Here is a 26786-nt window from a genome sequence, read left to right as displayed (position 1 = left end):
AGACTTACCACACTGTTTAGGCCCAATTCCAACTGCTTTTGGCAGCTAAACAGTGTTGAGCCTCTTTAGTAGTTTAATTTAAGACCCCCTGCTAATATCATGTCCTGTAGGTCTTTTTACATTACCAACACATTAATTTTTTTCAGTAAGCCAATACAGTTAGGAAACTTTTTTATTAGCTTACCTGGTGATAGAAGTAGAAGAGGGCAAAAAAGTGCCTGTATCTCACCTACAGCCATACCACATTGGAAAGGCCCAATCTTGTCTGATCTTGGAAGCTGAGCAGTGTTGGGACTGGTTAGTACTTGGGTGGGAGACCACATGGGAACACCTGGTGCTGTAGGTTTTTTCACATTACTGGCAAATTGTTTTTATTCTCTAGCTATTTAAATTGTAAACTTTTTCTTTTTATTGCCAGCACAGACATTTGGAAGAGGTCAAACAGACACAATAGCAATCACCTAAAGACTTACCACACTGTTTAGGCCCAATTCCAAATGCTTTTGGCAGCAAAACAGTGTTGAGCCTCTTTAGTAGTTTAATTTAAGACCCCCTGCTAATATCATGTCCTGTAGGTCTTTTTACATTACCAACACATGATTTTTTTCAGTAAGCCAATATAGTTAGGAAAATTTTTATTAGCTTACCTGGTAATAGAAGTAGAAGAGGGCAAAAAAGTGCCTGTATTTTACCTACAGCCATACCACATTGGATAGGCCAAATCTCGTCTGATCTTGGAAGCTAAGCAGTGTTGGGCCTGGTTAGTACTTGGGTGGGAGACCACATGGGAACACCAGGTGCTCTAGGTCTTTTCACATTACTGGCAAATTGTTTTTATTCTCTAGCTATTTAAATTGGAAACTTTTTCTTTTTATTGCCAGCACAGACATTTGGAAGAGGTCAAACAGACACAATAGCCATCACCTAAAGACTTACCACACTGTTTAGGGACAATTCCAAATGCTTTTGGCAGCTAAACAGTGTTGAGCCTCTTTAGTAGTTTAATTTAAGACCCCCTGCTAATATCATGTCCTGTAGGTCTTTTTACATTACCAACACATGATTTTTTTCAGTAAGCCAATACAGTTAGGAAACTTTTTTATTAGCTTACCTGGTGATAGAAGTAGAAGAGGGCAAAAAAGTGCCTTTATCTCACCTACAGCCATACCACATTGGATAGGCCCAATCTCGCCTGATCTTGGAAGCTAAGCAGTGTTGGGCCTGGTTAGTACTTGGGTGGGAGACCACATGGGAACACCAGGTGCTGTAGGTTTTTTCACATTACTGGCAAATTGTTTTTATTCTCTAGCTATTTAAATTGGAAACTTTTTCTTTCTATTGCCAGTACAGACATTTGGAAGAGGTCAAACAGACACAATAGCCATCACCTAAAGACTTACCACACTGTTTAGGCCCAATTCCAACTGCTTTTGGCAGCAAAACAGTGTTGAGCCTCTTTAGAAGTTTAATTTAAGACCCCCTGCTAATATCATGTCCTGTAGGTCTTTTTACATTACCAACACATGATTTTTTTCAGTAAGCCAATATAGTTAGGAAAATTTTTATTAGCTTACCTGGTGATAGAAGTAGAAGAGGGCAAAAAAGTGCCTGTATTTCACCTACAGCCATACCACATTGGATGGGCCCAATCTCGTCTGATCTTGGAAGCTAAGCAGTGTTGGGCCTGGTTAGTACTTGGGTGGGAGACCACATGGGAACACCAGGTGCTGTAGGTTTTTTCACATTACTTGCAAATTGTTTTTATTCTCTAGCTATTTAAATTGAAAACTTTTTTTTTCTATTGCCAGTACAGACATTTGGAAGAGGTCAAACAGACACAATAGCCATCACCTAAAGACTTACCACACTGTTTAGGCCCAATTCCAACTGCTTTTGGCAGCTAAACAGTGTTGAGCCTCTTTAGTAGTTTAATTTAAGACCCCCTGCTAATATCATGTCCTGTAGGTCTTTTTACATTACCAACACATGATTTTTTTCAGTAAGCCAATACAGTTAGGAAACTTTTGTATTAGCTTACCTGGTGATAGAAGTAGAAGAGAGCAAAAAAGTGCCTGTATCTCACCTACAGCCATACCACATTGGATAGGCCCAATCTTGTCTGATCTTGGAAGCTAAGCAGTGTTGGGACTGGTTAGTACTTGGGTGGGAGACCACATGGGAACACCTGGTGCTGTAGGTTTTTTCACATTACTGGCAAATTGTTTTTATTCTCTAGCTATTTAAATTGGAAACTTTTTCTTTTTATTGCCAGCACAGACATTTGGAAGAGGTCAAACAGACACAATAGCCATCACCTAAAGACTTACCACACTGTTTAGGCCCAATTCCAAATGCTTTTGGCAGCTAAACAGTGTTGAGCCTCTTTAGTAGTTTAATTTAAGACCCCCTGCTAATATCATGTCCTTTAGGTCTTTTTACATTACCAACACATGATTTTTTTCAGTAAGCCAATACAGTTAGGAAACTTTTGTATTAGCTTACCTGGTGATAGAAGTAGAAGAGGGCAAAAAAGTGCCTTTATCTCACCTACAGCCATACCACATTGGATAGGCCCAATCTCGTCTGATCTTGGAAGCTAAGCAGTGTTGGGCCTGGTTAGTACTTGGGTGGGAGAACACATGGGAACACCAGGTGCTGTAGGTTTTTTCACATTACTGGCAAATTGTTTTTATTCTCTAGCTATTTAAATTGGAAACTTTTTATTTTTATTGCCAGCACAGACATTTGGAAGAGGTCAAACAGACACAATAGCCATCACCTAAAGACTTACCACACTGTTTAGGCCCAATTCCAACTGCTTTTGGCAGCTAAACAGTGTTGAGCCTCTTTAGTAGTTTAATTTAAGACCCCCTGCTAATATCATGTCCTGTAGGTCTTTTTACATTACCAACACATGATTTTTTTCAGTAAGCCAATATAGTTAGGAAAATTTTTATTAGCTTACCTGGTGATAGAAGTAGAAGAGGGCAAAAAAGTGCCTGTATTTTACCTACAGCCATACCACATTGGATAGGCCCAATCTCGTCTGATCTTGGAAGCTAAGCAGTGTTGGGCCTGGTTAGTACTTGGGTGGGAGACCACATGGGAACACCAGGTGCTCTAGGTCTTTTCACATTACTGGCAAATTGTTTTTATTCTCTAGCTATTTAAATTGGAAACTTTTTCTTTTTATTGCCAGCACAGACATTTGGAAGAGGTCAAACAGACACAATAGCCATCACCTAAAGACTTACCACACTGTTTAGGGACAATTCCAAATGCTTTTGGCAGCTAAACAGTGTTGAGCCTCTTTAGTAGTTTAATTTAAGACCCCCTGCTAATATCATGTCCTGTAGGTCTTTTTACATTACCAACACATGATTTTTTTCAGTAAGCCAATACAGTTAGGAAACTTTTTTATTAGCTTACCTGGTGATAGAAGTAGAAGAGGGCAAAAAAGTGCCTTTATCTCACCTACAGCCATACCACATTGGATAGGCCCAATCTCGCCTGATCTTGGAAGCTAAGCAGTGTTGGGCCTGGTTAGTACTTGGGTGGGAGACCACATGGGAACACCAGGTGCTGTAGGTTTTTTCACATTACTGGCAAATTGTTTTTATTCTCTAGCTATTTAAATTGGAAACTTTTTCTTTCTATTGCCAGTACAGACATTTGGAAGAGGTCAAACAGACACAATAGCCATCACCTAAAGACTTACCACACTGTTTAGGCCCAATTCCAACTGCTTTTGGCAGCTAAACAGTGTTGAGCCTCTTTAGTAGTTTAATTTAAGACCCCCTGCTAATATCATGTCCTGTAGGTCTTTTTACATTACCAACACATGATTTTTTTCAGTAAGCCAATACAGTTAGGAAACTTTTGTATTAGCTTACCTGGTGATAGAAGTAGAAGAGGGCAAAAAAGTGCCTTTATCTCACCTACAGCCATACCACATTGGATAGGCCCAATCTCGTCTGATCTTGGAAGCTAAGCAGTGTTGGGCCTGGTTAGTACTTGGGTGGGAGACCACATGGGAACACCAGGTGCTGTAGGTTTTTTCACATTACTGGCAAATTGTTTTTATTCTCTAGCTATTTAAATTGGAAACTTTTTCTTTTTATTGCCAGCACAGACATTTGGAAGAGGTCAAACAGACACAATAGCCATCACCTAAAGACTTACCACACTGTTTAGGCCCAATTCCAACTGCTTTTGGCAGCTAAACAGTGTTGAGCCTCTTTAGTAGTTTAATTTAAGACCCCCTGCTAATATCATGTCCTGTAGGTCTTGTTACATTACCAACACATTAATTTTTTTCAGAAAGCCAATACAGTTAGGAAACTTTTTTATTAGCTTACCTGGTGATAGAAGTAGAAGAGAGCAAAAAAGTGCCTGTATCTCACCTACAGCCATACCACATTGGATAGGCCCAATCTTGTCTGATCTTGGAAGCTAAGCAGTGTTGGGACTGGTTAGTACTTGGGTGGGAGACCACATGGGAACACCTGGTGCTGTAGGTTTTTTCACATTACTGGCAAATTGTTTTTATTCTCTAGCTATTTAAATTGGAAACTTTTTCTTTTTATTGCCAGCACAGACATTTGGAAGAGGTCAAACAGACACAATAGCCATCACCTAAAGACTTACCACACTGTTTAGGCCCAATTCCAAATGCTTTTGGCAGCTAAACAGTGTTGAGCCTCTTTAGTAGTTTAATTTAAGACCCCCTGCTAATATCATGTCCTTTAGGTCTTTTTACATTACCAACACATGATTTTTTTCAGTAAGCCAATACAGTTAGGAAACTTTTGTATTAGCTTACCTGGTGATAGAAGTAGAAGAGGGCAAAAAAGTGCCTTTATCTCACCTACAGCCATACCACATTGGATAGGCCCAATCTTGTCTGATCTTGGAAGCTAAGCAGTGTTGGGCCTGGTTAGTACTTGGGTGGGAGAACACATGGGAACACCATGTGCTGTAGGTTTTTTCACATTACTGGCAAATTGTTTTTATTCTCTAGCTATTTAAATTGGAAACTTTTTATTTTTATTGCCAGCACAGACATTTGGAAGAGGTCAAACAGACACAATAGCCATCACCTAAAGACTTACCACACTGTTTAGGCCCAATTCCAACTGCTTTTGGCAGCTAAACAGTGTTGAGCCTCTTTAGTAGTTTAATTTAAGACCCCCTGCTAATATCATGTCCTGTAGGTCTTTTTACATTACCAACACATGATTTTTTTCAGTAAGCCAATATAGTTAGGAAAATTTTTATTAGCTTACCTGGTGATAGAAGTAGAAGAGGGCAAAAAAGTGTCTGTATTTTACCTACAGCCATACCACATTGGATAGGCCCAATCTCGTCTGATCTTGGAAGCTAAACAGTGTTGGGCCTGGTTAGTACTTGGGTGGGAGACCACATGGGAACACCAGGTGCTCTAGGTCTTTTCACATTACTGGCAAATTGTTTTTATTCTCTAGCTATTTAAATTGGAAACTTTTTCTTTTTATTGCCAGCACAGACATTTGGAAGAGGTCAAACAGACACAATAGCCATCACCTAAAGACTTACCACACTGTTTAGGGACAATTCCAAATGCTTTTGGCAGCTAAACAGTGTTGAGCCTCTTTAGTAGTTTAATTTAAGACCCCCTGCTAATATCATGTCCTGTAGGTCTTTTTACATTACCAACACATGATTTTTTTCAGTAAGCCAATACAGTTAGGAAACTTTTTTATTAGCTTACCTGGTGATAGAAGTAGAAGAGGGCAAAAAAGTGCCTTTATCTCACCTACAGCCATACCACATTGGATAGGCCCAATCTCGCCTGATCTTGGAAGCTAAGCAGTGTTGGGCCTGGTTAGTACTTGGGTGGGAGACCACATGGGAACACCAGGTGCTGTAGGTTTTTTCACATTACTGGCAAATTGTTTTTATTCTCTAGCTATTTAAATTGGAAACTTTTTCTTTCTATTGCCAGTACAGACATTTGGAAGAGGTCAAACAGACACAATAGCCATCACCTAAAGACTTACCACACTGTTTAGGCCCAATTCCAACTGCTTTTGGCAGCAAAACAGTGTTGAGCCTCTTTAGTAGTTTAATTTAAGACCCCCTGCTAATATCATGTCCTGTAGGTCTTTTTACATTACCAACACATGATTTTTTTCAGTAAGCCAATATAGTTAGGAAAATTTTTATTAGCTTACCTGGTGATAGAAGTAGAAGAGGGCAAAAAAGTGCCTGTATTTCACCTACAGCCATACCACATTGGATGGGCCCAATCTCGTCTGATCTTGGAAGCTAAGCAGTGTTGGGCCTGGTTAGTACTTGGGTGGGAGACCACATGGGAACACCAGGTGCTGTAGGTTTTTTCACATTACTTGCAAATTGTTTTTATTCTCTAGCTATTTAAATTGAAAACTTTTTCTTTCTATTGCCAGTACAGACATTTGGAAGAGGTCAAACAGACACAATAGCCATCACCTAAAGACTTACCACACTGTTTAGGCCCAATTCCAACTGCTTTTGGCAGCTAAACAGTGTTGAGCCTCTTTAGTAGTTTAATTTAAGACCCCCTGCTAATATCATGTCCTTTAGGTCTTTTTACATTACCAACACATGATTTTTTTCAGTAAGCCAATACAGTTAGGAAACTTTTGTATTAGCTTACCTGGTGATAGAAGTAGAAGAGGGCAAAAAAGTGCCTTTATCTCACCTACAGCCATACCACATTGGATAGGCCCAATCTCGTCTGATCTTGGAAGCTAAGCAGTGTTGGGCCTGGTTAGTACTTGGGTGGGAGAACACATGGGAACACCAGGTGCTGTAGGTTTTTTCACATTACTGGCAAATTGTTTTTATTCTCTAGCTATTTAAATTGGAAACTTTTTCTTTTTATTGACAGCACAGACATTTGGAAGAGGTCAAACAGACACAATAGCCATCACCTAAAGACTTACCACACTGTTTAGGCCCAATTCCAACTGCTTTTGGCAGCTAAACAGTGTTGAGCCTCTTTAGTAGTTTAATTTAAGACCCCCTGCTAATATCATGTCCTGTAGGTCTTTTTACATTACCAACACATTATTTTTTTTCAGTAAGCCAATACAGTTAGTAAACTTTTTTATTAGCTTACCTGGTGATAGAAGTAGAAGAGGGCAAAAAAGTGCCTGTACCTCACCTACAGCCATACCACATTGGAAAGGCCCAATCTTGTCTGATCTTGGAAGCTGAGCAGTGTTGGGACTGGTTAGTACTTGGGTGGGAGACCACATGGGAACACCTGGTGCTGTAGGTTTTTTCACATTACTGGCAAATTGTTTTTATTCTCTAGCTATTTAAATTGTAAACTTTTTCTTTTTATTGCCAGCACAGACATTTGGAAGAGGTCAAACAGACACAATAGCCATCACCTAAAGACTTACCACACTGTTTAGGCCCAATTCCAAATGCTTTTGGCAGCAAAACAGTGTTGAGCCTCTTTAGTAGTTTAATTTAAGACCCCCTGCTAATATCATGTCCTGTAGGTCTTTTTACATTACCAACACATGATTTTTTTCAGTAAGCCAATACAGTTAGGAAACTTTTTTATTAGCTTACCTGGTGATAGAAGTAGAAGAGGGCAAAAAAGTGCCTGTATCTCACCTACAGCCTTACCACATTGGAAAGGCCCAATCTTGTCTGATCTTGGAAGCTGAGCAGTGTTGGGTCTGGTTAGTACTTGGGTGGGAGACCACATGGGAACACCTGGTGCTGTAGGTTTTTTCACATTACTGGCAAATTGTTTTTATTCTCTAGCTATTTAAATTGTAAACTTTTTCTTTTTATTGCCAGCACAGACATTTGGAAGAGGTCAAACAGACACAATAGCCATCACCTAAAGACTTACCACACTGTTTAGGCCCAATTCCAAATGCTTTTGGCAGCAAAACAGTGTTGAGCCTCTTTAGTAGTTTAATTTAAGACCCCCTGCTAATATCATGTCCTGTAGGTCTTTTTACATTACCAACACATGATTTTTTTCAGTAAGCCAATACAGTTAGGAAACTTTTTTATTAGCTTACCTGGTGATAGAAGTAGAAGAGGGCAAAAAAGTGCCCTTATCTCACCTACAGCCATACCACATTGGATAGGCCCAATCTCGCCTGATCTTGGAAGCTAAGCAGTGTTGGGCCTGGTTAGTACTTGGGTGGGAGACCACATGGGAGCACCAGGTGCTGTAGGTTTTTTCACATTACTGGCAAATTGTTTTTATTCTCTAGCTATTTAAATTGGAAACTTTTTCTTTTTATTGCCAGCACAGACATTTGGAAGAGGTCAAACAGACACAATAGCCATCACCTAAAGACTTACCACACTGTTTAGGCCCAATTCCAACTGCTTTTGGCAGCTAAACAGTGTTGAGCCTCTTCAGTAGTTTAATTTAAGACCCCCTGCTAATATCATGTCCTGTAGGTCTTTTTACATTACCAACACATTAATTTTTTTCAGTAAGCCAATACAGTTAGGAAACTTTTTTATTAGCTTACCTGGTGATAGAAGTAGAAGAGGGCAAAAAAGTGCCTGTACCTCACCTACAGCCATACCACATTAGAAAGGCCCAATCTTGTCTGATCTTGGAAGCTGAGCAGTGTTGGGACTGGTTAGTACTTGGGTGGGAGACCACATGGGAACACCTGGTGCTGTAGGTTTTTTCACATTACTGGCAAATTGTTTTTATTCTCTAGCTATTTAAATTGTAAACTTTTTCTTTTTATTGCCAGCACAGACATTTGGAAGAGGTCAAACAGACACAATAGCCATCACCTAAAGACTTACCACACTGTTTAGGCCCAATTCCAAATGCTTTTGGCAGCTAAACAGTGTTGAGCCTCTTTAGTAGTTTAATTTAAGACCCCCTGCTAATATCATGTCCTGTAGGTCTTTTTACATTACCAACACATGATTTTTTTCAGTAAGCCAATACAGTTAGGAAACTTTTTTATTAGCTTACCTGGTGATAGAAGTAGAAGAGGGCAAAAAAGTGCCTGTGTTTTACCTACAGCCATACCACATTGGATAGGCCCAATCTTGTCTGGACTTGGAAGCTAAGCAGTGTTGGGCCTGGTTAGTACTTGGGTGGGAGACCACATGGGAACACCAGGTGCTCTAGGTCTTTTCACATTACTGGCAAATTGTTTTTATTCTCTAGCTATTTAAATTGGAAACTTTTTCTTTTTATTGCCAGCACAGACATTTGGAAGAGGTCAAACAGACACAATAGCCATCACCTAAAGACTTACCACACTGTTTAGGGACAATTCCAAATGCTTTTGGCAGCTTAACAGTGTTGAGCCTCTTTAGTAGTTTAATTTAAGACCCCCTGCTAATATCATGTCCTGTAGGTCTTTTTACATTACCAACACATGATTTTTTTCAGTAAGCCAATACAGTTAGGAAACTTTTTTATTAGCTTACCTGGTGATAGAAGTAGAAGAGGGCAAAAAAGTGCCCTTATCTCACCTACAGCCATACCACATTGGATAGGCCCAATCTCGCCTGATCTTGGAAGCTAAGCAGTGTTGGGCCTGGTTAGTACTTGGGTGGGAGACCACATGGGAACACCAGGTGCTGTAGGTTTTTTCACATTACTGGCAAATTGTTTTTATTCTCTAGCTATTTAAATTGGAAACTTTTTCTTTCTATTGCCAGTACAGACATTTGGAAGAGGTCAAACAGACACAATAGCCATCACCTAAAGACTTACCACACTGTTTAGGCCCAATTCCAACTGCTTTTGTCAGCAAAACAGTGTTGAGCCTCTTTAGTAGTTTAATTTAAGACCCCCTGCTAATATCATGTCCTGTAGGTCTTTTTACATTACCAACACATGATTTTTTTCAGTAAGCCAATATAGTTAGGAAATTTTTTATTAGCTTACCTGGTGATAGAAGTAGAAGAGGGCAAAAAAGTGCCTGTATTTTACCTACAGCCATACCACATTGGATAGGCCCAATCTCGTCTGATCTTGGAAGCTAAGCAGTGTTGGGCCTGGTTAGTACTTGGGTGGGAGACCACATGGGAACACCAGGTGCTCTAGGTCTTTTCACATTACTGGCAAATTGTTTTTATTCTCTAGCTATTTAAATTGGAAACTTTTTCTTTTTATTGCCAGCACAGACATTTGGAAGAGGTCAAACAGACACAATAGCCATCACCTAAAGACTTACCACACTGTTTAGGGACAATTCCAAATGCTTTTGGCAGCTAAACAGTGTTGAGCCTCTTTAGTAGTTTAATTTAAGACCCCCTGCTAATATCATGTCCTGTAGGTCTTTTTACATTACCAACACATGATTTTTTTCAGTAAGCCAATACAGTTAGGAAACTTTTGTATTAGCTTACCTGGTGATAGAAGTAGAAGAGGGCAAAAAAGTGCCCTTATCTCACCTACAGCCATACCACATTGGATAGGCCCAATCTCGTCTGATCTTGGAAGCTAAGCAGTGTTGGGCCTGGTTAGTACTTGGGTGGGAGACCACATGGGAACACCAGGTGTTGTAGGTTTTTTCACATTACTGGCAAATTGTTTTTATTCTCTAGCTATTTAAATTGGAAACTTTTTCTTTCTATTGCCAGTACAGACATTTGGAAGAGGTCAAACAGACACAATAGCCATCACCTAAAGACTTACCACACTGTTTAGGCCCAATTCCAACTGCTTTTGGCAGCTAAACAGTGTTGAGCCTCTTTAGTAGTTTAATTTAAGACCCCCTGCTAATATGTCCTGTAGGTCTTTTTACATTACCAACACATGATTTTTTTCAGTAAGCCAATATAGTTAGGAAAATTTTTATTAGCTTACCTGGTGATAGAAGTAGAAGAGGGCAAAAAAGTGCCTGTATTTCACCTACAGCCATACCACATTGGAAAGGCCCAATCTTGTCTGATCTTGGAAGCTGAGCAGTGTTGGGTCTGGTTAGTACTTGGGTGGGAGACCACATGGGAACACCTGGTGCTGTAGGTTTTTTCACATTACTGGCAAATTGTTTTTATTCTCTAGCTATTTAAATTGTAAACTTTTTCTTTTTATTGCCAGCACAGACATTTGGAAGAGGTCAAACAGACACAATAGCCATCACCTAAAGACTTACCACACTGTTTAGGCCCAATTCCAAATGCTTTTGGCAGCAAAACAGTGTTGAGCCTCTTTAGTAGTTTAATTTAAGACCCCCTGCTAATATCATGTCCTGTAGGTCTTTTTACATTACCAACACATGATTTTTTTCAGTAAGCCAATACAGTTAGGAAACTTTTGTATTAGCTTACCTGGTGATAGAAGTAGAAGAGGGCAAAAAAGTGCCTTTATCTCACCTACAGCCATACCACATTGGATAGGCCCAATCTCGTCTGATCTTGGAAGCTAAGCAGTGTTGGGCCTGGTTAGTACTTGGGTGGGAGAACACATGGGAACACCAGGTGCTGTAGGTTTTTTCACATTACTGGCAAATTGTTTTTATTCTCTAGCTATTTAAATTGGAAACTTTTTCTTTTTATTGACAGCACAGACATTTGGAAGAGGTCAAACAGACACAATAGCCATCACCTAAAGACTTACCACACTGTTTAGGCCCAATTCCAACTGCTTTTGGCAGCTAAACAGTGTTGAGCCTCTTTAGTAGTTTAATTTAAGACCCCCTGCTAATATCATGTCCTGTAGGTCTTTTTACATTACCAACACATTATTTTTTTTCAGTAAGCCAATACAGTTAGTAAACTTTTTTATTAGCTTACCTGGTGATAGAAGTAGAAGAGGGCAAAAAAGTGCCTGTACCTCACCTACAGCCATACCACATTGGAAAGGCCCAATCTTGTCTGATCTTGGAAGCTGAGCAGTGTTGGGACTGGTTAGTACTTGGGTGGGAGACCACATGGGAACACCTGGTGCTGTAGGTTTTTTCACATTACTGGCAAATTGTTTTTATTCTCTAGCTATTTAAATTGGAAACTTTTTCTTTTTATTGCCAGCACAGACATTTGGAAGAGGTCAAACAGACACAATAGCCATCACCTAAAGACTTACCACACTGTTTAGGCCCAATTCCAAATGCTTTTGGCAGCAAAACAGTGTTGAGCCTCTTTAGTAGTTTAATTTAAGACCCCCTGCTAATATCATGTCCTGTAGGTCTTTTTACATTACCAACACATGATTTTTTTCAGTAAGCCAATACAGTTAGGAAACTTTTGTATTAGCTTACCTGGTGATAGAAGTAGAAGAGGGCAAAAAAGTGCCTTTATCTCACCTACAGCCATACCACATTGGATAGGCCCAATCTCGTCTGATCTTGGAAGCTAAGCAGTGTTGGGCCTGGTTAGTACTTGGGTGGGAGACCACATGGGAACACCAGGTGCTCTAGGTCTTTTCACATTACTGGCAAATTGTTTTTATTCTCTAGCTATTTAAATTGGAAACTTTTTCTTTTTATTGCCAGCACAGACATTTGGAAGAGGTCAAACAGACACAATAGCCATCACCTAAAGACTTACCACACTGTTTAGGGACAATTCCAAATGCTTTTGGCAGCTAAACAGTGTTGAGCCTCTTTAGTAGTTTAATTTAAGACCCCCTGCTAATATCATGTCCTGTAGGTCTTTTTACATTACCAACACATGATTTTTTTCAGTAAGCCAATACAGTTAGGAAACTTTTGTATTAGCTTACCTGGTGATAGAAGTAGAAGAGGGCAAAAAAGTGCCCTTATCTCACCTACAGCCATACCACATTGGATAGGCCCAATCTCGTCTGATCTTGGAAGCTAAGCAGTGTTGGGCCTGGTTAGTACTTGGGTGGGAGACCACATGGGAACACCAGGTGTTGTAGGTTTTTTCACATTACTGGCAAATTGTTTTTATTCTCTAGCTATTTAAATTGGAAACTTTTTCTTTCTATTGCCAGTACAGACATTTGGAAGAGGTCAAACAGACACAATAGCCATCACCTAAAGACTTACCACACTGTTTAGGCCCAATTCCAACTGCTTTTGGCAGCTAAACAGTGTTGAGCCTCTTTCGTAGTTTAATTTAAGACCCCCTGCTAATATGTCCTGTAGGTCTTTTTACATTACCAACACATGATTTTTTTCAGTAAGCCAATATAGTTAGGAAAATTTTTATTAGCTTACCTGGTGATAGAAGTAGAAGAGGGCAAAAAAGTGCCTGTATTTCACCTACAGCCATACCACATTGGAAAGGCCCAATCTTGTCTGATCTTGGAAGCTGAGCAGTGTTGGGTCTGGTTAGTACTTGGGTGGGAGACCACATGGGAACACCTGGTGCTGTAGGTTTTTTCACATTACTGGCAAATTGTTTTTATTCTCTAGCTATTTAAATTGGAAACTTTTTCTTTTTATTGCCAGCACAGACATTTGGAAGAGGTCAAACAGACACAATAGCCATCACCTAAAGACTTACCACACTGTTTAGGCCCAATTCCAAATGCTTTTGGCAGCAAAACAGTGTTGAGCCTCTTTAGTAGTTTAATTTAAGACCCCCTGCTAATATCATGTCCTGTAGGTCTTTTTACATTACCAACACATGATTTTTTTCAGTAAGCCAATACAGTTAGGAAACTTTTGTATTAGCTTACCTGGTGATAGAAGTAGAAGAGGGCAAAAAAGTGCCTTTATCTCACCTACAGCCATACCACATTGGATAGGCCCAATCTCGTCTGATCTTGGAAGCTAAGCAGTGTTGGGCCTGGTTAGTACTTGGGTGGGAGAACACATGGGAACACCAGGTGCTGTAGGTTTTTTCACATTACTGGCAAATTGTTTTTATTCTCTAGCTATTTAAATTGGAAACTTTTTCTTTTTATTGACAGCACAGACATTTGGAAGAGGTCAAACAGACACAATAGCCATCACCTAAAGACTTACCACACTGTTTAGGCCCAATTCCAACTGCTTTTGGCAGCTAAACAGTGTTGAGCCTCTTTAGTAGTTTAATTTAAGACCCCCTGCTAATATCATGTCCTGTAGGTCTTTTTACATTACCAACACATTATTTTTTTTCAGTAAGCCAATACAGTTAGTAAACTTTTTTATTAGCTTACCTGGTGATAGAAGTAGAAGAGGGCAAAAAAGTGCCTGTACCTCACCTACAGCCATACCACATTGGAAAGGCCCAATCTTGTCTGATCTTGGAAGCTGAGCAGTGTTGGGACTGGTTAGTACTTGGGTGGGAGACCACATGGGAACACCTGGTGCTGTAGGTTTTTTCACATTACTGGCAAATTGTTTTTATTCTCTAGCTATTTAAATTGTAAACTTTTTCTTTTTATTGCCAGCACAGACATTTGGAAGAGGTCAAACAGACACAATAGCCATCACCTAAAGACTTACCACACTGTTTAGGCCCAATTCCAAATGCTTTTGGCAGCAAAACAGTGTTGAGCCTCTTTAGTAGTTTAATTTAAGACCCCCTGCTAATATCATGTCCTGTAGGTCTTTTTACATTACCAACACATGATTTTTTTCAGTAAGCCAATACAGTTAGGAAACTTTTTTATTAGCTTACCTGGTGATAGAAGTAGAAGAGGGCAAAAAAGTGCCTGTATCTCACCTACAGCCATACCACATTGGAAAGGCCCAATCTTGTCTGATCTTGGAAGCTGAGCAGTGTTGGGTCTGGTTAGTACTTGGGTGGGAGACCACATGGGAACACCTGGTGCTGTAGGTTTTTTCACATTACTGGCAAATTGTTTTTATTCTCTAGCTATTTAAATTGTAAACTTTTTCTTTTTATTGCCAGCACAGACATTTGGAAGAGGTCAAACAGACACAATAGCCATCACCTAAAGACTTACCACACTGTTTAGGCCCAATTCCAAATGCTTTTGGCAGCAAAACAGTGTTGAGCCTCTTTAGTAGTTTAATTTAAGACCCCCTGCTAATATCATGTCCTGTAGGTCTTTTTACATTACCAACACATGATTTTTTTCAGTAAGCCAATACAGTTAGGAAACTTTTTTATTAGCTTACCTGGTGATAGAAGTAGAAGAGGGCAAAAAAGTGCCCTTATCTCACCTACAGCCATACCACATTGGATAGGCCCAATCTCGCCTGATCTTGGAAGCTAAGCAGTGTTGGGCCTGGTTAGTACTTGGGTGGGAGACCACATGGGAGCACCAGGTGCTGTAGGTTTTTTCACATTACTGGCAAATTGTTTTTATTCTCTAGCTATTTAAATTGGAAACTTTTTCTTTTTATTGCCAGCACAGACATTTGGAAGAGGTCAAACAGACACAATAGCCATCACCTAAAGACTTACCACACTGTTTAGGCCCAATTCCAACTGCTTTTGGCAGCTAAACAGTGTTGAGCCTCTTCAGTAGTTTAATTTAAGACCCCCTGCTAATATCATGTCCTGTAGGTCTTTTTACATTACCAACACATTAATTTTTTTCAGTAAGCCAATACAGTTAGGAAACTTTTTTATTAGCTTACCTGGTGATAGAAGTAGAAGAGGGCAAAAAAGTGCCTGTACCTCACCTACAGCCATACCACATTAGAAAGGCCCAATCTTGTCTGATCTTGGAAGCTGAGCAGTGTTGGGACTGGTTAGTACTTGGGTGGGAGACCACATGGGAACACCTGGTGCTGTAGGTTTTTTCACATTACTGGCAAATTGTTTTTATTCTCTAGCTATTTAAATTGTAAACTTTTTCTTTTTATTGCCAGCACAGACATTTGGAAGAGGTCAAACAGACACAATAGCCATCACCTAAAGACTTACCACACTGTTTAGGCCCAATTCCAAATGCTTTTGGCAGCTAAACAGTGTTGAGCCTCTTTAGTAGTTTAATTTAAGACCCCCTGCTAATATCATGTCCTGTAGGTCTTTTTACATTACCAACACATGATTTTTTTCAGTAAGCCAATACAGTTAGGAAACTTTTTTATTAGCTTACCTGGTGATAGAAGTAGAAGAGGGCAAAAAAGTGCCTGTGTTTTACCTACAGCCATACCACATTGGATAGGCCCAATCTTGTCTGATCTTGGAAGCTAAGCAGTGTTGGGCCTGGTTAGTACTTGGGTGGGAGACCACATGGGAACACCAGGTGCTCTAGGTCTTTTCACATTACTGGCAAATTGTTTTTATTCTCTAGCTATTTAAATTGGAAACTTTTTCTTTTTATTGCCAGCACAGACATTTGGAAGAGGTCAAACAGACACAATAGCCATCACCTAAAGACTTACCACACTGTTTAGGGACAATTCCAAATGCTTTTGGCAGCTAAACAGTGTTGAGCCTCTTTAGTAGTTTAATTTAAGACCCCCTGCTAATATCATGTCCTGTAGGTCTTTTTACATTACCAACACATGATTTTTTTCAGTAAGCCAATACAGTTAGGAAACTTTTTTATTAGCTTACCTGGTGATAGAAGTAGAAGAGGGCAAAAAAGTGCCCTTATCTCACCTACAGCCATACCACATTGGATAGGCCCAATCTCGCCTGATCTTGGAAGCTAAGCAGTGTTGGGCCTGGTTAGTACTTGGGTGGGAGACCACATGGGAACACCAGGTGCTGTAGGTTTTTTCACATTACTGGCAAATTGTTTTTATTCTCTAGCTATTTAAATTGGAAACTTTTTCTTTCTATTGCCAGTACAGACATTTGGAAGAGGTCAAACAGACACAATAGCCATCACCTAAAGACTTACCACACTGTTTAGGCCCAATTCCAACTGCTTTTGTCAGCAAAACAGTGTTGAGCCTCTTTAGTAGTTTAATTTAAGACCCCCTGCTAATATCATGTCCTGTAGGTCTTTTTACATTACCAACACATGATTTTTTTCAGTAAGCCAATATAGTTAGGAAATTTTTTATTAGCTTACCTGGTGATAGAAGTAGAAGAGGGCAAAAAAGTGCCTGTATTTTACCTACAGCCATACCACATTGGATAGGCCCAATCTCGTCTGATCTTGGAAGCTAAGCAGTGTTGGGCCTGGTTAGTACTTGGGTGGGAGACCACATGGGAACACCAGGTGCTCTAGGTCTTTTCACATTACTGGCAAATTGTTTTTATTCTCTAGCTATTTAAATTGGAAACTTTTTCTTTTTATTGCCAGCACAGACATTTGGAAGAGGTCAAACAGACACAATAGCCATCACCTAAAGACTTACCACACTGTTTAGGGACAATTCCAAATGCTTTTGGCAGCTAAACAGTGTTGAGCCTCTTTAGTAGTTTAATTTAAGACCCCCTGCTAATATCATGTCCTGTAGGTCTTTTTACATTACCAACACATGATTTTTTTCAGTAAGCCAATACAGTTAGGAAACTTTTGTATTAGCTTACCTGGTGATAGAAGTAGAAGAGGGCAAAAAAGTGCCCTTATCTCACCTACAGCCATACCACATTGGATAGGCCCAATCTCGTCTGATCTTGGAAGCTAAGCAGTGTTGGGCCTGGTTAGTACTTGGGTGGGAGACCACATGGGAACACCAGGTGTTGTAGGTTTTTTCACATTACTGGCAAATTGTTTTTATTCTCTAGCTATTTAAATTGGAAACTTTTTCTTTCTATTGCCAGTACAGACATTTGGAAGAGGTCAAACAGACACAATAGCCATCACCTAAAGACTTACCACACTGTTTAGGCCCAATTCCAACTGCTTTTGGCAGCTAAACAGTGTTGAGCCTCTTTAGTAGTTTAATTTAAGACCCCCTGCTAATATGTCCTGTAGGTCTTTTTACATTACCAACACATGATTTTTTTCAGTAAGCCAATATAGTTAGGAAAATTTTTATTAGCTTACCTGGTGATAGAAGTAGAAGAGGGCAAAAAAGTGCCTGTATTTCACCTACAGCCATACCACATTGGATGGGCCCAATCTCGTCTGATCTTGGAAGCTAAGCAGTGTTGGGCCTGGTTAGTACTTGGGTGGGAGACCACATGGGAACACCAGGTGCTGTAGGTTTTTTCACATTACTTGCAAATTGTTTTTATTCTCTAGCTATTTAAATTGAAAACTTTTTCTATTTATTGCCAGCACAGACATTTGGAAGAGGTCAAACAGACACAATAGCCATCACCTAAAGACTTACCACACTGTTTAGGCCCAATTCCAACTGCTTTTGGCAGCTAAACAGTGTTGATCCTCTTCAGTAGTTTAATTTAAGACCCCCTGCTAATATCATGTCCTGTAGGTCTTTTTACATTACCAACACATGATTTTTTCAGTAAGCCAATACAGTTAGGAAACTTTTGTATTAGCTTACCTGGTGATAGAAGTAGAAGAGGGCAAAAAAGTGCCTGTATCTCACCTACAGCCATACCACATTGGATAAGCCCAATCTCGTCTGATCTTGGAAGCTAAGCAGTGTTGGGCCTGGTTAGTACTTGGGTGGGAGACCACATGGGAACACCAGGTGCTCTAGGTCTTTTCACATTACTGGCAAATTGTTTTTATTCTCTAGCTATTTAAATTGGAAACTTTTTCTTTTTATTGCCAGCACAGACATTTGGAAGAGGTCAAACAGACACAATAGCCATCACCTAAAGACTTACCACACTGTTTAGGCCCAATTCCAAATGCTTTTGGCAGCAAAACAGTGTTGAGCCTCTTTAGTAGTTTAATTTAAGACCCCCTGCTAATATCATGTCCTGTAGGTCTTTTTACATTACCAACACATGATTTTTTTCAGTAAGCCAATACAGTTAGGAAACTTTTTTATTAGCTTACCTGGTGATAGAAGTAGAAGAGGGCAAAAAAGTGCCCTTATCTCACCTACAGCCATACCACATTGGATAGGCCCAATCTCGCCTGATCTTGGAAGCTAAGCAGTGTTGGGCCTGGTTAGTACTTGGGTGGGAGACCACATGGGAGCACCAGGTGCTGTAGGTTTTTTCACATTACTGGCAAATTGTTTTTATTCTCTAGCTATTTAAATTGGAAACTTTTTCTTTTTATTGCCAGCACAGACATTTGGAAGAGGTCAAACAGACACAATAGCCATCACCTAAAGACTTACCACACTGTTTAGGCCCAATTCCAACTGCTTTTGGCAGCTAAACAGTGTTGAGCCTCTTTAGTAGTTTAATTTAAGACCCCCTGCTAATATCATGTCCTGTAGGTCTTTTTACATTACCAACACATTAATTTTTTTCAGTAAGCCAATACAGTTAGGAAACTTTTTTATTAGCTTACCTGGTGATAGAAGTAGAAGAGGGCAAAAAAGTGCCTGTACCTCACCTACAGCCATACCACATTGGAAAGGCCCAATCTTGTCTGATCTTGGAAGCTGAGCAGTGTTGGGACTGGTTAGTACTTGGGTGGGAGACCACATGGGAACACCTGGTGCTGTAGGTTTTTTCACATTACTGGCAAATTGTTTTTATTCTCTAGCTATTTAAATTGGAAACTTTTTCTTTTTATTGCCAGCACAGACATTTGGAAGAGGTCAAACAGACACAATAGCCATCACCTAAAGACTTACCACACTGTTTAGGCCCAATTCCAACTGCTTTTGGCAGCAAAACAGTGTTGAGCCTCTTTAGTAGTTTAATTTAAGACCCCCTGCTAATATCATGTCCTGTAGGTCTTGTTACATTACCAACACATTAATTTTTTTCAGTAAGCCAATACAGTTAGGAAACTTTTTTATTAGCTTACCTGGTGATAGAAGTAGAAGAGGGCAAAAAAGTGCCTGTATTTTACCTACAGCCATTCCACATTGGATAGGCCCAATCTCATCTGATCTTGGAAGCTAAGCAGTGTTGGGCCTGGTTAGTACTTGGGTGGGAGACCACATGGGAACACCAGGTGCTGAAGGCTCTATCACATTACTGGCAAATTGTTTTTATTCTTTAGCTATTTAAATTGGAAACTTTTTCTATTTATTGCCAGCACAGACATTTGGAAGAGGTCAAACAGACACAATAGCCATCACCTAAAGACTTACCACACTGTTTAGGCCCAATTCCAACTGCTTTTGGCAGCTAAACAGTGTTGATCCTCTTCAGTAGTTTAATTTAAGACCCCCTGCTAATATCATGTCCTGTAGGTCTTTTTACATTACCAACACATGATTTTTTCAGTAAGCCAATACAGTTAGGAAACTTTTGTATTAGCTTACCTGGTGATAGAAGTAGAAGAGGGCAAAAAAGTGCCTGTATCTCACCTACAGCCATACCACATTGGATAAGCCCAATCTCGTCTGATCTTGGAAGCTAAGCAGTGTTGGGCCTGGTTAGTACTTGGGTGGGAGACCACATGGGAACACCAGGTGCTCTAGGTCTTTTCACATTACTGGCAAATTGTTTTTATTCTCTAGCTATTTAAATTGGAAACTTTTTCTTTTTATTGCCAGCACAGACATTTGGAAGAGGTCAAACAGACACAATAGCCATCACCTAAAGACTTACCACACTGTTTAGGGACAATTCCAAATGCTTTTGGCAGCTAAACAGTGTTGAGCCTCTTTAGTAGTTTAATTTAAGACCCCCTGCTAATATCATGTCCTGTAGGTCTTTTTACATTACCAACACATGATTTTTTTCAGTAAGCCAATACAGTTAGGGAACTTTTTTATTAGCTTACCTGGAGATAGAAGTAGAAGAGGGCAAAAAAGTGCCTTTATCTCACCTACAGCCATACCACATTGGATAGGCCCAATCTCGCCTGATCTTGGAAGCTAAGCAGTGTTGGGCCTGGTTAGTACTTGGGTGGGAGACCACATGGGAACACCAGGTGCTGTAGGTTTTTTCACATTACTGGCAAATTGTTTTTATTCTCTAGCTATTTAAATTGGAAACTTTTTCTTTCTATTGCCAGTACAGACATTTGGAAGAGGTCAAACAGACACAATAGCCATCACCTAAAGACTTACCACACTGTTTAGGCCCAATTCCAACTGCTTTTGGCAGCTAAACAGTGTTGAGCCTCTTTAGTAGTTTAATTTAAGACCCCCTGCTAATATGTCCTGTAGGTCTTTTTACATTACCAACACATGATTTTTTTCAGTAAGCCAATATAATTAGGAAAATTTTTATTAGCTTACCTGGTGATAGAAGTAGAAGAGGGCAAAAAAGTGCCCTTATCTCACTTACAGCCATACCACATTGGATAGGCCCAATCTCGTCTGATCTTGGAAGCTAAGCAGTGTTGGGCCTGGTTAGTACTTGGGTGGGAGACCACATGGGAACACCAGGTGTTGTAGGTTTTTTCACATTACTGGCAAATTGTTTTTATTCTCTAGCTATTTAAATTGGAAACTTTTTCTTTCTATTGCCAGTACAGACATTTGGAAGAGGTCAAACAGACACAATAGCCATCACCTAAAGACTTACCACACTGTTTAGGCCCAATTCCAACTGCTTTTGGCAGCTAAACAGTGTTGAGCCTCTTTAGTAGTTTAATTTAAGACCCCCTGCTAATATGTCCTGTAGGTCTTTTTACATTACCAACACATGATTTTTTTCAGTAAGCCAATATAGTTAGGAACATTTTTATTAGCTTACCTGGTGATAGAAGTAGAAGAGGACAAAAAAGTGTCTGTATTTCACCTACAGCCATACCACATTGGATGGGCCCAATCTCGTCTGATCTTGGAAGCTAAGCAGTGTTGGGCCTGGTTAGTACTTGGGTGGGAGACCACATGGGAACACCAGGTGCTGTAGGTTTTTTCACATTACTTGCAAATTGTTTTTATTCTCTAGCTATTTAAATTGAAAACTTTTTCTTTCTATTGCCAGTACAGACATTTGGAAGAGGTCAAACAGACACAATAGCCATCACCTAAAGACTTACCACACTGTTTAGGCCCAATTCCAACTGCTTTTGGCAGCTAAACAGTGTTGAGCCTCTTTAGTAGTTTAATTTAAGACCCCCTGCTAATATCATGTCCTGTAGGTCTTTTTACATTACCAACACATGATTTTTTTCAGTAAGCCAATACAGTTAGGAAACTTTTGTATTAGCTTACCTGGTGATAGAAATAGAAGAGGGCAAAAAAGTGCATTTATCTAACCTACAGCCATACCACATTGGATAGGCCCAATCTCGTCTGATCTTGGAAGCTAAGCAGTGTTGGGCCTGGTTAGTACTTGGGTGGGAGACCACATGGGAACACCAGGTGCTGTAGGTTTTTTCACATTACTGGCAAATTGTTTTTATTCTCTAGCTATTTAAATTGGAAACTTTTTCTTTTTATTGACAGCACAGACATTTGGAAGAGGTCAAACAGACACAATAGCCATCACCTAAAGACTTACCACACTGTTTAGGCCCAATTCCAACTGCTTTTGGCAGCTAAACAGTGTTGAGCCTCTTTAGTAGTTTAATTTAAGACCCCCTGCTAATATCATGTCCTGTAGGTCTTTTTACATTACCAACACATTAATTTTTTTCAGTAAGCCAATACAGTTAGGAAACTTTTTTATTAGCTTACCTGGTGATAGAAGAAGAAGAGAGCAAAAAAGTGCCTGTATCTCACCTACAGCCATACCACATTGGATAGGCCCAATCTTGTCTGATCTTGGAAGCTAAGCAGTGTTGGGACTGGTTAGTACTTGGGTGGGAGACCACATGGGAACACCTGGTGCTCTAGGTTTTTTCACATTACTGGCAAATTGTTTTTATTCTCTAGCTATTTAAATTGTAAACTTTTTCTTTTTATTGCCAGCACAGACATTTGGAAGAGGTCAAACAGACACAATAGCCATCACCTAAAGACTTACCACACTGTTTAGGCCCAATTCCAACTGCTTTTGGCAGCTAAACAGTGTTGAGCCTCTTTAGTAGTTTAATTTAAGACCCCCTGCTAATATCATGTCCTGTAGGTCTTTTTACATTACCAACACATGATTTTTTTCAGTAAGCCAATACAGTTAGGAAACTTTTGTATTAGCTTACCTGGTGATAGAAGTAGAAGAGGGCAAAAAAGTGCCTTTATCTCACCTACAGCCATACCACATTGGATAGGCCCAATCTCGTCTGATCTTGGAAGCTAAGCAGTGTTGGGCCTGGTTAGTACTTGGGTGGGAGACCACATGGGAACACCAGGTGCTGTAGGTTTTTTCACATTACTGGCAAATTGTTTTTATTCTCCAGCTATTTAAATTGGAAACTTTTTCTTTTTATTGCCAGCACAGACATTTGGAAGAGGTCAAACAGACACAATAGCCATCACCTAAAGACTTACCACACTGTTTAGGCCCAATTCCAACTGCTTTTGGCAGCTAAACAGTGTTGAGCCTCTTTAGTAGTTTAATTTAAGACCCCCTGCTAATATCATGTCCTGTAGGTCTTTTTACATTACCAACACATTAATTTTTTTCAGTAAGACAATACAGTTAGGAAACTTTTTTATTAGTTTACCTGGTGATAGAAGTAGAAGAGGGCAAAAAAGTGCCTGTATCTCACCTACAGCCATACCACATTGGAAAGGCCCAATCTTGTCTGATCTTGGAAGCTGAGCAGTGTTGGGACTGGTTAGTACTTGGGTGGGAGACCACATGGGAACACCTGGTGCTGTAGGTTTTTTCACATTACTGGCAAATTGTTTTTATTCTCTAGCTATTTAAATTGTAAACTTTTTCTTTTTATTGCCAGCACAGACATTTGGAAGAGGTCAAACAGACACAATAGCCATCACCTAAAGACTTACCACACTGTTTAGGCCCAATTCCAAATGCTTTTGGCAGCAAAACAGTGTTGAGCCTCTTCAGTAGTTTAATTTAAGACCCCCTGCTAATATCATGTCCTGTAGGTCTTTTTACATTACCAACACATGATTTTTTTCAGTAAGCCAATATAGTGAGGAAACTTTTTTATTAGCTTACCTGGTGATAGAAGTAGAAGAGGGCAAAAAAGTGCCATTATCTCACCTACAGCCATACCACATTGGATAGGCCCAATCTCACCTGATCTTGGAAGCTAAACAGTGTTGGGCCTGGTTAGTACTTGGGTGGGAGACCACATGGGAACACCAGGTGCTGTAGGTTTTTTCACATTACTGGCAAATTGTTTTTATTCTCTAGCTATTTAAATTGGAAACTTTTTCTTTTTATTGCCAGCACAGACATTTGGAAGAGGTCAAACAGACACAAAAGCCATCACCTAAAGACTTACCACACTGTTTAGGCCCAATTCCAACTGGTTTTTGCAGCTAAACAGTGTTGAGTCTCTTTATTAGTTTAATTTAAGACCCCCAGCTAATATAATGTCCTGTAGGTCTTTTTACATTACCAACACATGATTTTTTTCAGTAAGCCAATACAGTTAGGAAACTTTTTTATTAGCTTACCTGGTGATAGAAGTAGAAGAGGGCAAAAAAGTGCCTGTATCTCACCTACAGCCATACCACATTGGATAGGCCCAATCTCGTCTGATCTTGGAAGCTAAGCAGTGTTGGGCCTGGTTAGTACTTGGGTGGGAGACCATATGGGAACACCAGGTGCTGTAGGTTTTTTCACATTACTGGCAAATTGTTTTTATTCTCTAGCTATTTAAATTGGAAACTTTTTCTTTATATTGCCAGTACAGACATTTGGAAGAGGTCAAACAAACACAATAGCCATCACCTAAAGACTTACCACACTGTTTAGGCCCAATTCCAAATGCTTTTGGCAGCTAAACAGTGTTGATCCTCTTTAGTAGTTTAATTTAAGACCCCCTGCTAATATCATGTCCTGTAGGTCTTTTTACATTACCAACACATGATTTTTTTCAGTAAGCCAATACAGTTAGGAAACTTTTTTATTAGCTTACCTGGTGATAGAAGTAGAAGAGGGCAAAAAAGTGCCTTTATCTCACCTACAGCCATACCACATTGGATAGGCCCAATCTCGCCTGATCTTGGAAGCTAAGCAGTGTTGGGCCTGGTTAGTACTTGGGTGGGAGACCACATCGGAACACCAGGTGCTGTAGGTTTTTTCAAATTACCGGCAAATTGTTTTTATTCTCTAGCTATTTAAATTGGAAACTTTTTATTTTTATTGCCAGCACAGACATTTGGAAGAGGTCAAACAGACACAAAAGCCATCACCTAAAGACTTACCACACTGTTTAGGCCCAATTCCAACTGCTTTTGGCAGCTAAACAGTGTTGAGCCTCTTTAGTAGTTTAATTTAAGACCCCCTGCTAATACAATGTCCTGTAGGTCTTTTTACATTACCAACACATGATTTTTTTCAGTAAGCCAATACAGTTAGGAAACTTTTTTATTAGCTTACCTAGTGATAGAAGTAGAAGAGGCCAAAAAGTGCCTTTATCTCACCTACAGCCAAACTACATTGGATAGGTCCAATCTCGCCTGATCTTGGAAGCTAAGCAGTGTTGGGCCTGGTTAGTACTTGGGTGGGAGACAACATGGGAACACCAGGTGCTCTAGGTCTTTTCACATTACTGGCAAATTGTTTTTATTCTCTAGCTATTTAAATTGGAAACTTTTTCTTTTTATTGCCAGCACAGACATTTGGAAGAGGTCAAACAGACACAATAGCCATCACCTAAAGACTTACCACACTGTTTAGGGCCAATTCCAACTGCTTTTGGCAGCTAAACAGTGTTGAGCCTCTTTAGTAGTTTAATTTAAGACCCCCTGCTAATATCATGTCCTGTAGGTCTTTTTACATTACCAACACATGATTTTTTTCAGTAAGCCAATACAGTTAGGAAACTTTTGTATTAGCTTACCTGGTGATAGAAGTAGAAGAGGGCAAAAAAGTGCCTTTATCTCGCCTACAGCCATACCAAATTGGATAGGCCCAATCTCGTCTGATCTTGGAAGCTAAGCAGTGTTGGGCCTCGTTAGGACTTGGGTGGGAGACCACATTGGAACACCAGGTGCTGTAGGTTTTTTCACATTACTTGCAAATTTTTTTTATTCTCTAGCTATTTAAATTGGAAACTTTTTCTTTTTATTGCCAGCACAGACATTTGGAAGAGGTCAAACAGACACAATAGCCATCACCTAAAGACTTACCACACTGTTTAGGCCCAATTCCAACTGGTTTTTGCAGCTAAACAGTGTTGAGTCTCTTTATTAGTTTAATTTAAGACTCCCTGCTAATATAATGTCCTGTAGGTCTTTTTACATTACCAACACATGATTTTTTTCAGTAAGCCAATACAGTTAGGAAACTTTTTTATTAGCTTACCTGGTGATAGAAGTAGAAGAGGGCAAAAAAGTGCATGTATCTCACCTACAGCCATACCACATTGGATAGGCCCAATCTCGTCTGATCTTGGAAGCTAAGCAGTGTTGGGCCTGGTAAGTACTTGGGTGGGAGACCATATGGGAACACCAGGTGCTGTAGGTTTTTTCACATTTCTGGCAAATTGTTTTTATTCTCTAGCTATTTAAATTGGAAACTTTTTCTTTATATTGCCAGTACAGACATTTGGAAGAGGTCAAACAGACACAATAGCCATCACCTAAAGACTTACCACACTGTTTAGGCCCAATTCCAAATGCTTTTTGCAGCTAAACAGTGTTGATCCTCTTTAGTAGTTTAATTTAAGACCCCCTGCTAATATCATGTCCTGTAGGTCTTTTACATTACCAACACATGATTTTTTTCAGTAAGCCAATACAGTTAGGAAACTTTTTTATTAGCTTACCTGGTGATAGAAGTAGAAGAGGGCAAAAAAGTGCCTTTATCTCACCTACAGCCATACCACATTGGTTAGGCCCAATCTCGCCTGATCTTGGAAGCTAAGCAGTGTTGGGCCTGGTTAGTACTTGGGTGGGAGACCACATCGGAACACCAGGTGCTGTAGGTTTTTTCAAATTACT

The 26786-nt window shown here is 39.8% G+C and overlaps 36 non-coding genes and 22 pseudogenes across 36 annotated transcripts; all 58 read left to right on the top strand.

The window, feature by feature from the left end:
* The first annotated feature begins 227 nt into the window (after positions 1-227).
* LOC146028771 (5S ribosomal RNA) lies at positions 228-346 on the top strand (annotated as a pseudogene).
* A 344-nt stretch (positions 347-690) lies between these two features.
* Positions 691-809, top strand: LOC146028088 (5S ribosomal RNA; annotated as a pseudogene).
* A 345-nt stretch (positions 810-1154) lies between these two features.
* On the top strand, positions 1155-1273 carry LOC146034232 (5S ribosomal RNA). Its single transcript, XR_014459639.1, has one exon. It is a non-coding gene; the product is annotated as a 5S ribosomal RNA (ribosomal RNA).
* Positions 1274-1617: 344 nt separating this feature from the next.
* LOC146032153 (5S ribosomal RNA) lies at positions 1618-1736 on the top strand. The gene has a single exon (XR_014457596.1). It is a non-coding gene; the product is annotated as a 5S ribosomal RNA (ribosomal RNA).
* A 345-nt stretch (positions 1737-2081) lies between these two features.
* LOC146028159 (5S ribosomal RNA) lies at positions 2082-2200 on the top strand (annotated as a pseudogene).
* A 345-nt stretch (positions 2201-2545) lies between these two features.
* LOC146034943 (5S ribosomal RNA) lies at positions 2546-2664 on the top strand. The gene has a single exon (XR_014460346.1). It is a non-coding gene; the product is annotated as a 5S ribosomal RNA (ribosomal RNA).
* Positions 2665-3008: 344 nt separating this feature from the next.
* On the top strand, positions 3009-3127 carry LOC146034821 (5S ribosomal RNA). The gene has a single exon (XR_014460224.1). It is a non-coding gene; the product is annotated as a 5S ribosomal RNA (ribosomal RNA).
* A 345-nt stretch (positions 3128-3472) lies between these two features.
* LOC146034231 (5S ribosomal RNA) lies at positions 3473-3591 on the top strand. The gene has a single exon (XR_014459638.1). It is a non-coding gene; the product is annotated as a 5S ribosomal RNA (ribosomal RNA).
* Positions 3592-3936: 345 nt separating this feature from the next.
* Positions 3937-4055, top strand: LOC146032543 (5S ribosomal RNA). The gene has a single exon (XR_014457973.1). It is a non-coding gene; the product is annotated as a 5S ribosomal RNA (ribosomal RNA).
* Positions 4056-4401: 346 nt separating this feature from the next.
* LOC146028158 (5S ribosomal RNA) lies at positions 4402-4520 on the top strand (annotated as a pseudogene).
* A 345-nt stretch (positions 4521-4865) lies between these two features.
* Positions 4866-4984, top strand: LOC146028870 (5S ribosomal RNA; annotated as a pseudogene).
* Positions 4985-5328: 344 nt separating this feature from the next.
* On the top strand, positions 5329-5447 carry LOC146027490 (5S ribosomal RNA). The gene has a single exon (XR_014454890.1). It is a non-coding gene; the product is annotated as a 5S ribosomal RNA (ribosomal RNA).
* A 345-nt stretch (positions 5448-5792) lies between these two features.
* LOC146034230 (5S ribosomal RNA) lies at positions 5793-5911 on the top strand. The gene has a single exon (XR_014459637.1). It is a non-coding gene; the product is annotated as a 5S ribosomal RNA (ribosomal RNA).
* Positions 5912-6255: 344 nt separating this feature from the next.
* On the top strand, positions 6256-6374 carry LOC146032152 (5S ribosomal RNA). The gene has a single exon (XR_014457595.1). It is a non-coding gene; the product is annotated as a 5S ribosomal RNA (ribosomal RNA).
* A 345-nt stretch (positions 6375-6719) lies between these two features.
* LOC146034942 (5S ribosomal RNA) lies at positions 6720-6838 on the top strand. Its single transcript, XR_014460345.1, has one exon. It is a non-coding gene; the product is annotated as a 5S ribosomal RNA (ribosomal RNA).
* Positions 6839-7184: 346 nt separating this feature from the next.
* On the top strand, positions 7185-7303 carry LOC146028769 (5S ribosomal RNA; annotated as a pseudogene).
* A 345-nt stretch (positions 7304-7648) lies between these two features.
* On the top strand, positions 7649-7767 carry LOC146028822 (5S ribosomal RNA; annotated as a pseudogene).
* A 345-nt stretch (positions 7768-8112) lies between these two features.
* On the top strand, positions 8113-8231 carry LOC146034758 (5S ribosomal RNA). Its single transcript, XR_014460161.1, has one exon. It is a non-coding gene; the product is annotated as a 5S ribosomal RNA (ribosomal RNA).
* Positions 8232-8577: 346 nt separating this feature from the next.
* LOC146029194 (5S ribosomal RNA) lies at positions 8578-8696 on the top strand (annotated as a pseudogene).
* Positions 8697-9041: 345 nt separating this feature from the next.
* Positions 9042-9160, top strand: LOC146028318 (5S ribosomal RNA; annotated as a pseudogene).
* A 345-nt stretch (positions 9161-9505) lies between these two features.
* On the top strand, positions 9506-9624 carry LOC146034229 (5S ribosomal RNA). The gene has a single exon (XR_014459635.1). It is a non-coding gene; the product is annotated as a 5S ribosomal RNA (ribosomal RNA).
* Positions 9625-9968: 344 nt separating this feature from the next.
* Positions 9969-10087, top strand: LOC146034820 (5S ribosomal RNA). The gene has a single exon (XR_014460223.1). It is a non-coding gene; the product is annotated as a 5S ribosomal RNA (ribosomal RNA).
* A 345-nt stretch (positions 10088-10432) lies between these two features.
* Positions 10433-10551, top strand: LOC146033546 (5S ribosomal RNA). The gene has a single exon (XR_014458955.1). It is a non-coding gene; the product is annotated as a 5S ribosomal RNA (ribosomal RNA).
* Positions 10552-10892: 341 nt separating this feature from the next.
* LOC146028372 (5S ribosomal RNA) lies at positions 10893-11011 on the top strand (annotated as a pseudogene).
* Positions 11012-11356: 345 nt separating this feature from the next.
* LOC146034941 (5S ribosomal RNA) lies at positions 11357-11475 on the top strand. Its single transcript, XR_014460344.1, has one exon. It is a non-coding gene; the product is annotated as a 5S ribosomal RNA (ribosomal RNA).
* Positions 11476-11821: 346 nt separating this feature from the next.
* Positions 11822-11940, top strand: LOC146028768 (5S ribosomal RNA; annotated as a pseudogene).
* A 345-nt stretch (positions 11941-12285) lies between these two features.
* Positions 12286-12404, top strand: LOC146034818 (5S ribosomal RNA). The gene has a single exon (XR_014460222.1). It is a non-coding gene; the product is annotated as a 5S ribosomal RNA (ribosomal RNA).
* Positions 12405-12749: 345 nt separating this feature from the next.
* On the top strand, positions 12750-12868 carry LOC146033545 (5S ribosomal RNA). Its single transcript, XR_014458954.1, has one exon. It is a non-coding gene; the product is annotated as a 5S ribosomal RNA (ribosomal RNA).
* Positions 12869-13209: 341 nt separating this feature from the next.
* On the top strand, positions 13210-13328 carry LOC146028371 (5S ribosomal RNA; annotated as a pseudogene).
* Positions 13329-13673: 345 nt separating this feature from the next.
* Positions 13674-13792, top strand: LOC146034939 (5S ribosomal RNA). Its single transcript, XR_014460343.1, has one exon. It is a non-coding gene; the product is annotated as a 5S ribosomal RNA (ribosomal RNA).
* A 346-nt stretch (positions 13793-14138) lies between these two features.
* On the top strand, positions 14139-14257 carry LOC146028766 (5S ribosomal RNA; annotated as a pseudogene).
* A 345-nt stretch (positions 14258-14602) lies between these two features.
* On the top strand, positions 14603-14721 carry LOC146028370 (5S ribosomal RNA; annotated as a pseudogene).
* A 345-nt stretch (positions 14722-15066) lies between these two features.
* On the top strand, positions 15067-15185 carry LOC146034756 (5S ribosomal RNA). The gene has a single exon (XR_014460159.1). It is a non-coding gene; the product is annotated as a 5S ribosomal RNA (ribosomal RNA).
* Positions 15186-15531: 346 nt separating this feature from the next.
* On the top strand, positions 15532-15650 carry LOC146029193 (5S ribosomal RNA; annotated as a pseudogene).
* A 345-nt stretch (positions 15651-15995) lies between these two features.
* Positions 15996-16114, top strand: LOC146028014 (5S ribosomal RNA; annotated as a pseudogene).
* Positions 16115-16459: 345 nt separating this feature from the next.
* On the top strand, positions 16460-16578 carry LOC146034228 (5S ribosomal RNA). Its single transcript, XR_014459634.1, has one exon. It is a non-coding gene; the product is annotated as a 5S ribosomal RNA (ribosomal RNA).
* A 344-nt stretch (positions 16579-16922) lies between these two features.
* Positions 16923-17041, top strand: LOC146034817 (5S ribosomal RNA). Its single transcript, XR_014460221.1, has one exon. It is a non-coding gene; the product is annotated as a 5S ribosomal RNA (ribosomal RNA).
* Positions 17042-17386: 345 nt separating this feature from the next.
* Positions 17387-17505, top strand: LOC146033544 (5S ribosomal RNA). The gene has a single exon (XR_014458952.1). It is a non-coding gene; the product is annotated as a 5S ribosomal RNA (ribosomal RNA).
* A 341-nt stretch (positions 17506-17846) lies between these two features.
* LOC146032149 (5S ribosomal RNA) lies at positions 17847-17965 on the top strand. Its single transcript, XR_014457593.1, has one exon. It is a non-coding gene; the product is annotated as a 5S ribosomal RNA (ribosomal RNA).
* Positions 17966-18309: 344 nt separating this feature from the next.
* LOC146034489 (5S ribosomal RNA) lies at positions 18310-18428 on the top strand. Its single transcript, XR_014459895.1, has one exon. It is a non-coding gene; the product is annotated as a 5S ribosomal RNA (ribosomal RNA).
* A 345-nt stretch (positions 18429-18773) lies between these two features.
* On the top strand, positions 18774-18892 carry LOC146034755 (5S ribosomal RNA). Its single transcript, XR_014460158.1, has one exon. It is a non-coding gene; the product is annotated as a 5S ribosomal RNA (ribosomal RNA).
* Positions 18893-19238: 346 nt separating this feature from the next.
* On the top strand, positions 19239-19357 carry LOC146028765 (5S ribosomal RNA; annotated as a pseudogene).
* Positions 19358-19703: 346 nt separating this feature from the next.
* LOC146027678 (5S ribosomal RNA) lies at positions 19704-19822 on the top strand. The gene has a single exon (XR_014455067.1). It is a non-coding gene; the product is annotated as a 5S ribosomal RNA (ribosomal RNA).
* A 344-nt stretch (positions 19823-20166) lies between these two features.
* LOC146034487 (5S ribosomal RNA) lies at positions 20167-20285 on the top strand. The gene has a single exon (XR_014459894.1). It is a non-coding gene; the product is annotated as a 5S ribosomal RNA (ribosomal RNA).
* Positions 20286-20630: 345 nt separating this feature from the next.
* Positions 20631-20749, top strand: LOC146034227 (5S ribosomal RNA). Its single transcript, XR_014459633.1, has one exon. It is a non-coding gene; the product is annotated as a 5S ribosomal RNA (ribosomal RNA).
* Positions 20750-21090: 341 nt separating this feature from the next.
* Positions 21091-21209, top strand: LOC146034190 (5S ribosomal RNA). The gene has a single exon (XR_014459597.1). It is a non-coding gene; the product is annotated as a 5S ribosomal RNA (ribosomal RNA).
* Positions 21210-21550: 341 nt separating this feature from the next.
* LOC146032148 (5S ribosomal RNA) lies at positions 21551-21669 on the top strand. Its single transcript, XR_014457592.1, has one exon. It is a non-coding gene; the product is annotated as a 5S ribosomal RNA (ribosomal RNA).
* Positions 21670-22014: 345 nt separating this feature from the next.
* On the top strand, positions 22015-22133 carry LOC146032542 (5S ribosomal RNA). The gene has a single exon (XR_014457972.1). It is a non-coding gene; the product is annotated as a 5S ribosomal RNA (ribosomal RNA).
* Positions 22134-22479: 346 nt separating this feature from the next.
* Positions 22480-22598, top strand: LOC146029080 (5S ribosomal RNA; annotated as a pseudogene).
* Positions 22599-22943: 345 nt separating this feature from the next.
* On the top strand, positions 22944-23062 carry LOC146032541 (5S ribosomal RNA). The gene has a single exon (XR_014457971.1). It is a non-coding gene; the product is annotated as a 5S ribosomal RNA (ribosomal RNA).
* Positions 23063-23408: 346 nt separating this feature from the next.
* On the top strand, positions 23409-23527 carry LOC146028764 (5S ribosomal RNA; annotated as a pseudogene).
* Positions 23528-23872: 345 nt separating this feature from the next.
* Positions 23873-23991, top strand: LOC146034410 (5S ribosomal RNA). The gene has a single exon (XR_014459817.1). It is a non-coding gene; the product is annotated as a 5S ribosomal RNA (ribosomal RNA).
* Positions 23992-24336: 345 nt separating this feature from the next.
* On the top strand, positions 24337-24455 carry LOC146033129 (5S ribosomal RNA). The gene has a single exon (XR_014458540.1). It is a non-coding gene; the product is annotated as a 5S ribosomal RNA (ribosomal RNA).
* Positions 24456-24800: 345 nt separating this feature from the next.
* Positions 24801-24919, top strand: LOC146027423 (5S ribosomal RNA). Its single transcript, XR_014454825.1, has one exon. It is a non-coding gene; the product is annotated as a 5S ribosomal RNA (ribosomal RNA).
* Positions 24920-25263: 344 nt separating this feature from the next.
* LOC146029641 (5S ribosomal RNA) lies at positions 25264-25382 on the top strand (annotated as a pseudogene).
* A 345-nt stretch (positions 25383-25727) lies between these two features.
* LOC146029544 (5S ribosomal RNA) lies at positions 25728-25846 on the top strand (annotated as a pseudogene).
* A 345-nt stretch (positions 25847-26191) lies between these two features.
* Positions 26192-26310, top strand: LOC146033670 (5S ribosomal RNA). The gene has a single exon (XR_014459080.1). It is a non-coding gene; the product is annotated as a 5S ribosomal RNA (ribosomal RNA).
* A 344-nt stretch (positions 26311-26654) lies between these two features.
* On the top strand, positions 26655-26773 carry LOC146027761 (5S ribosomal RNA; annotated as a pseudogene).
* Positions 26774-26786: the final 13 nt, after the last annotated feature.

This window comes from Crinia signifera, chromosome 8 (genome assembly GCF_055691185.1).
Source record: "Crinia signifera chromosome 8, ASM5569118v1, whole genome shotgun sequence".
Classification (NCBI taxonomy): Eukaryota; Metazoa; Chordata; class Amphibia; order Anura; family Myobatrachidae; genus Crinia; species Crinia signifera.
The sequence above is the reverse complement of the archived record's forward strand: the minus strand, read 5'-3'. Positions and strand labels throughout refer to the sequence as shown.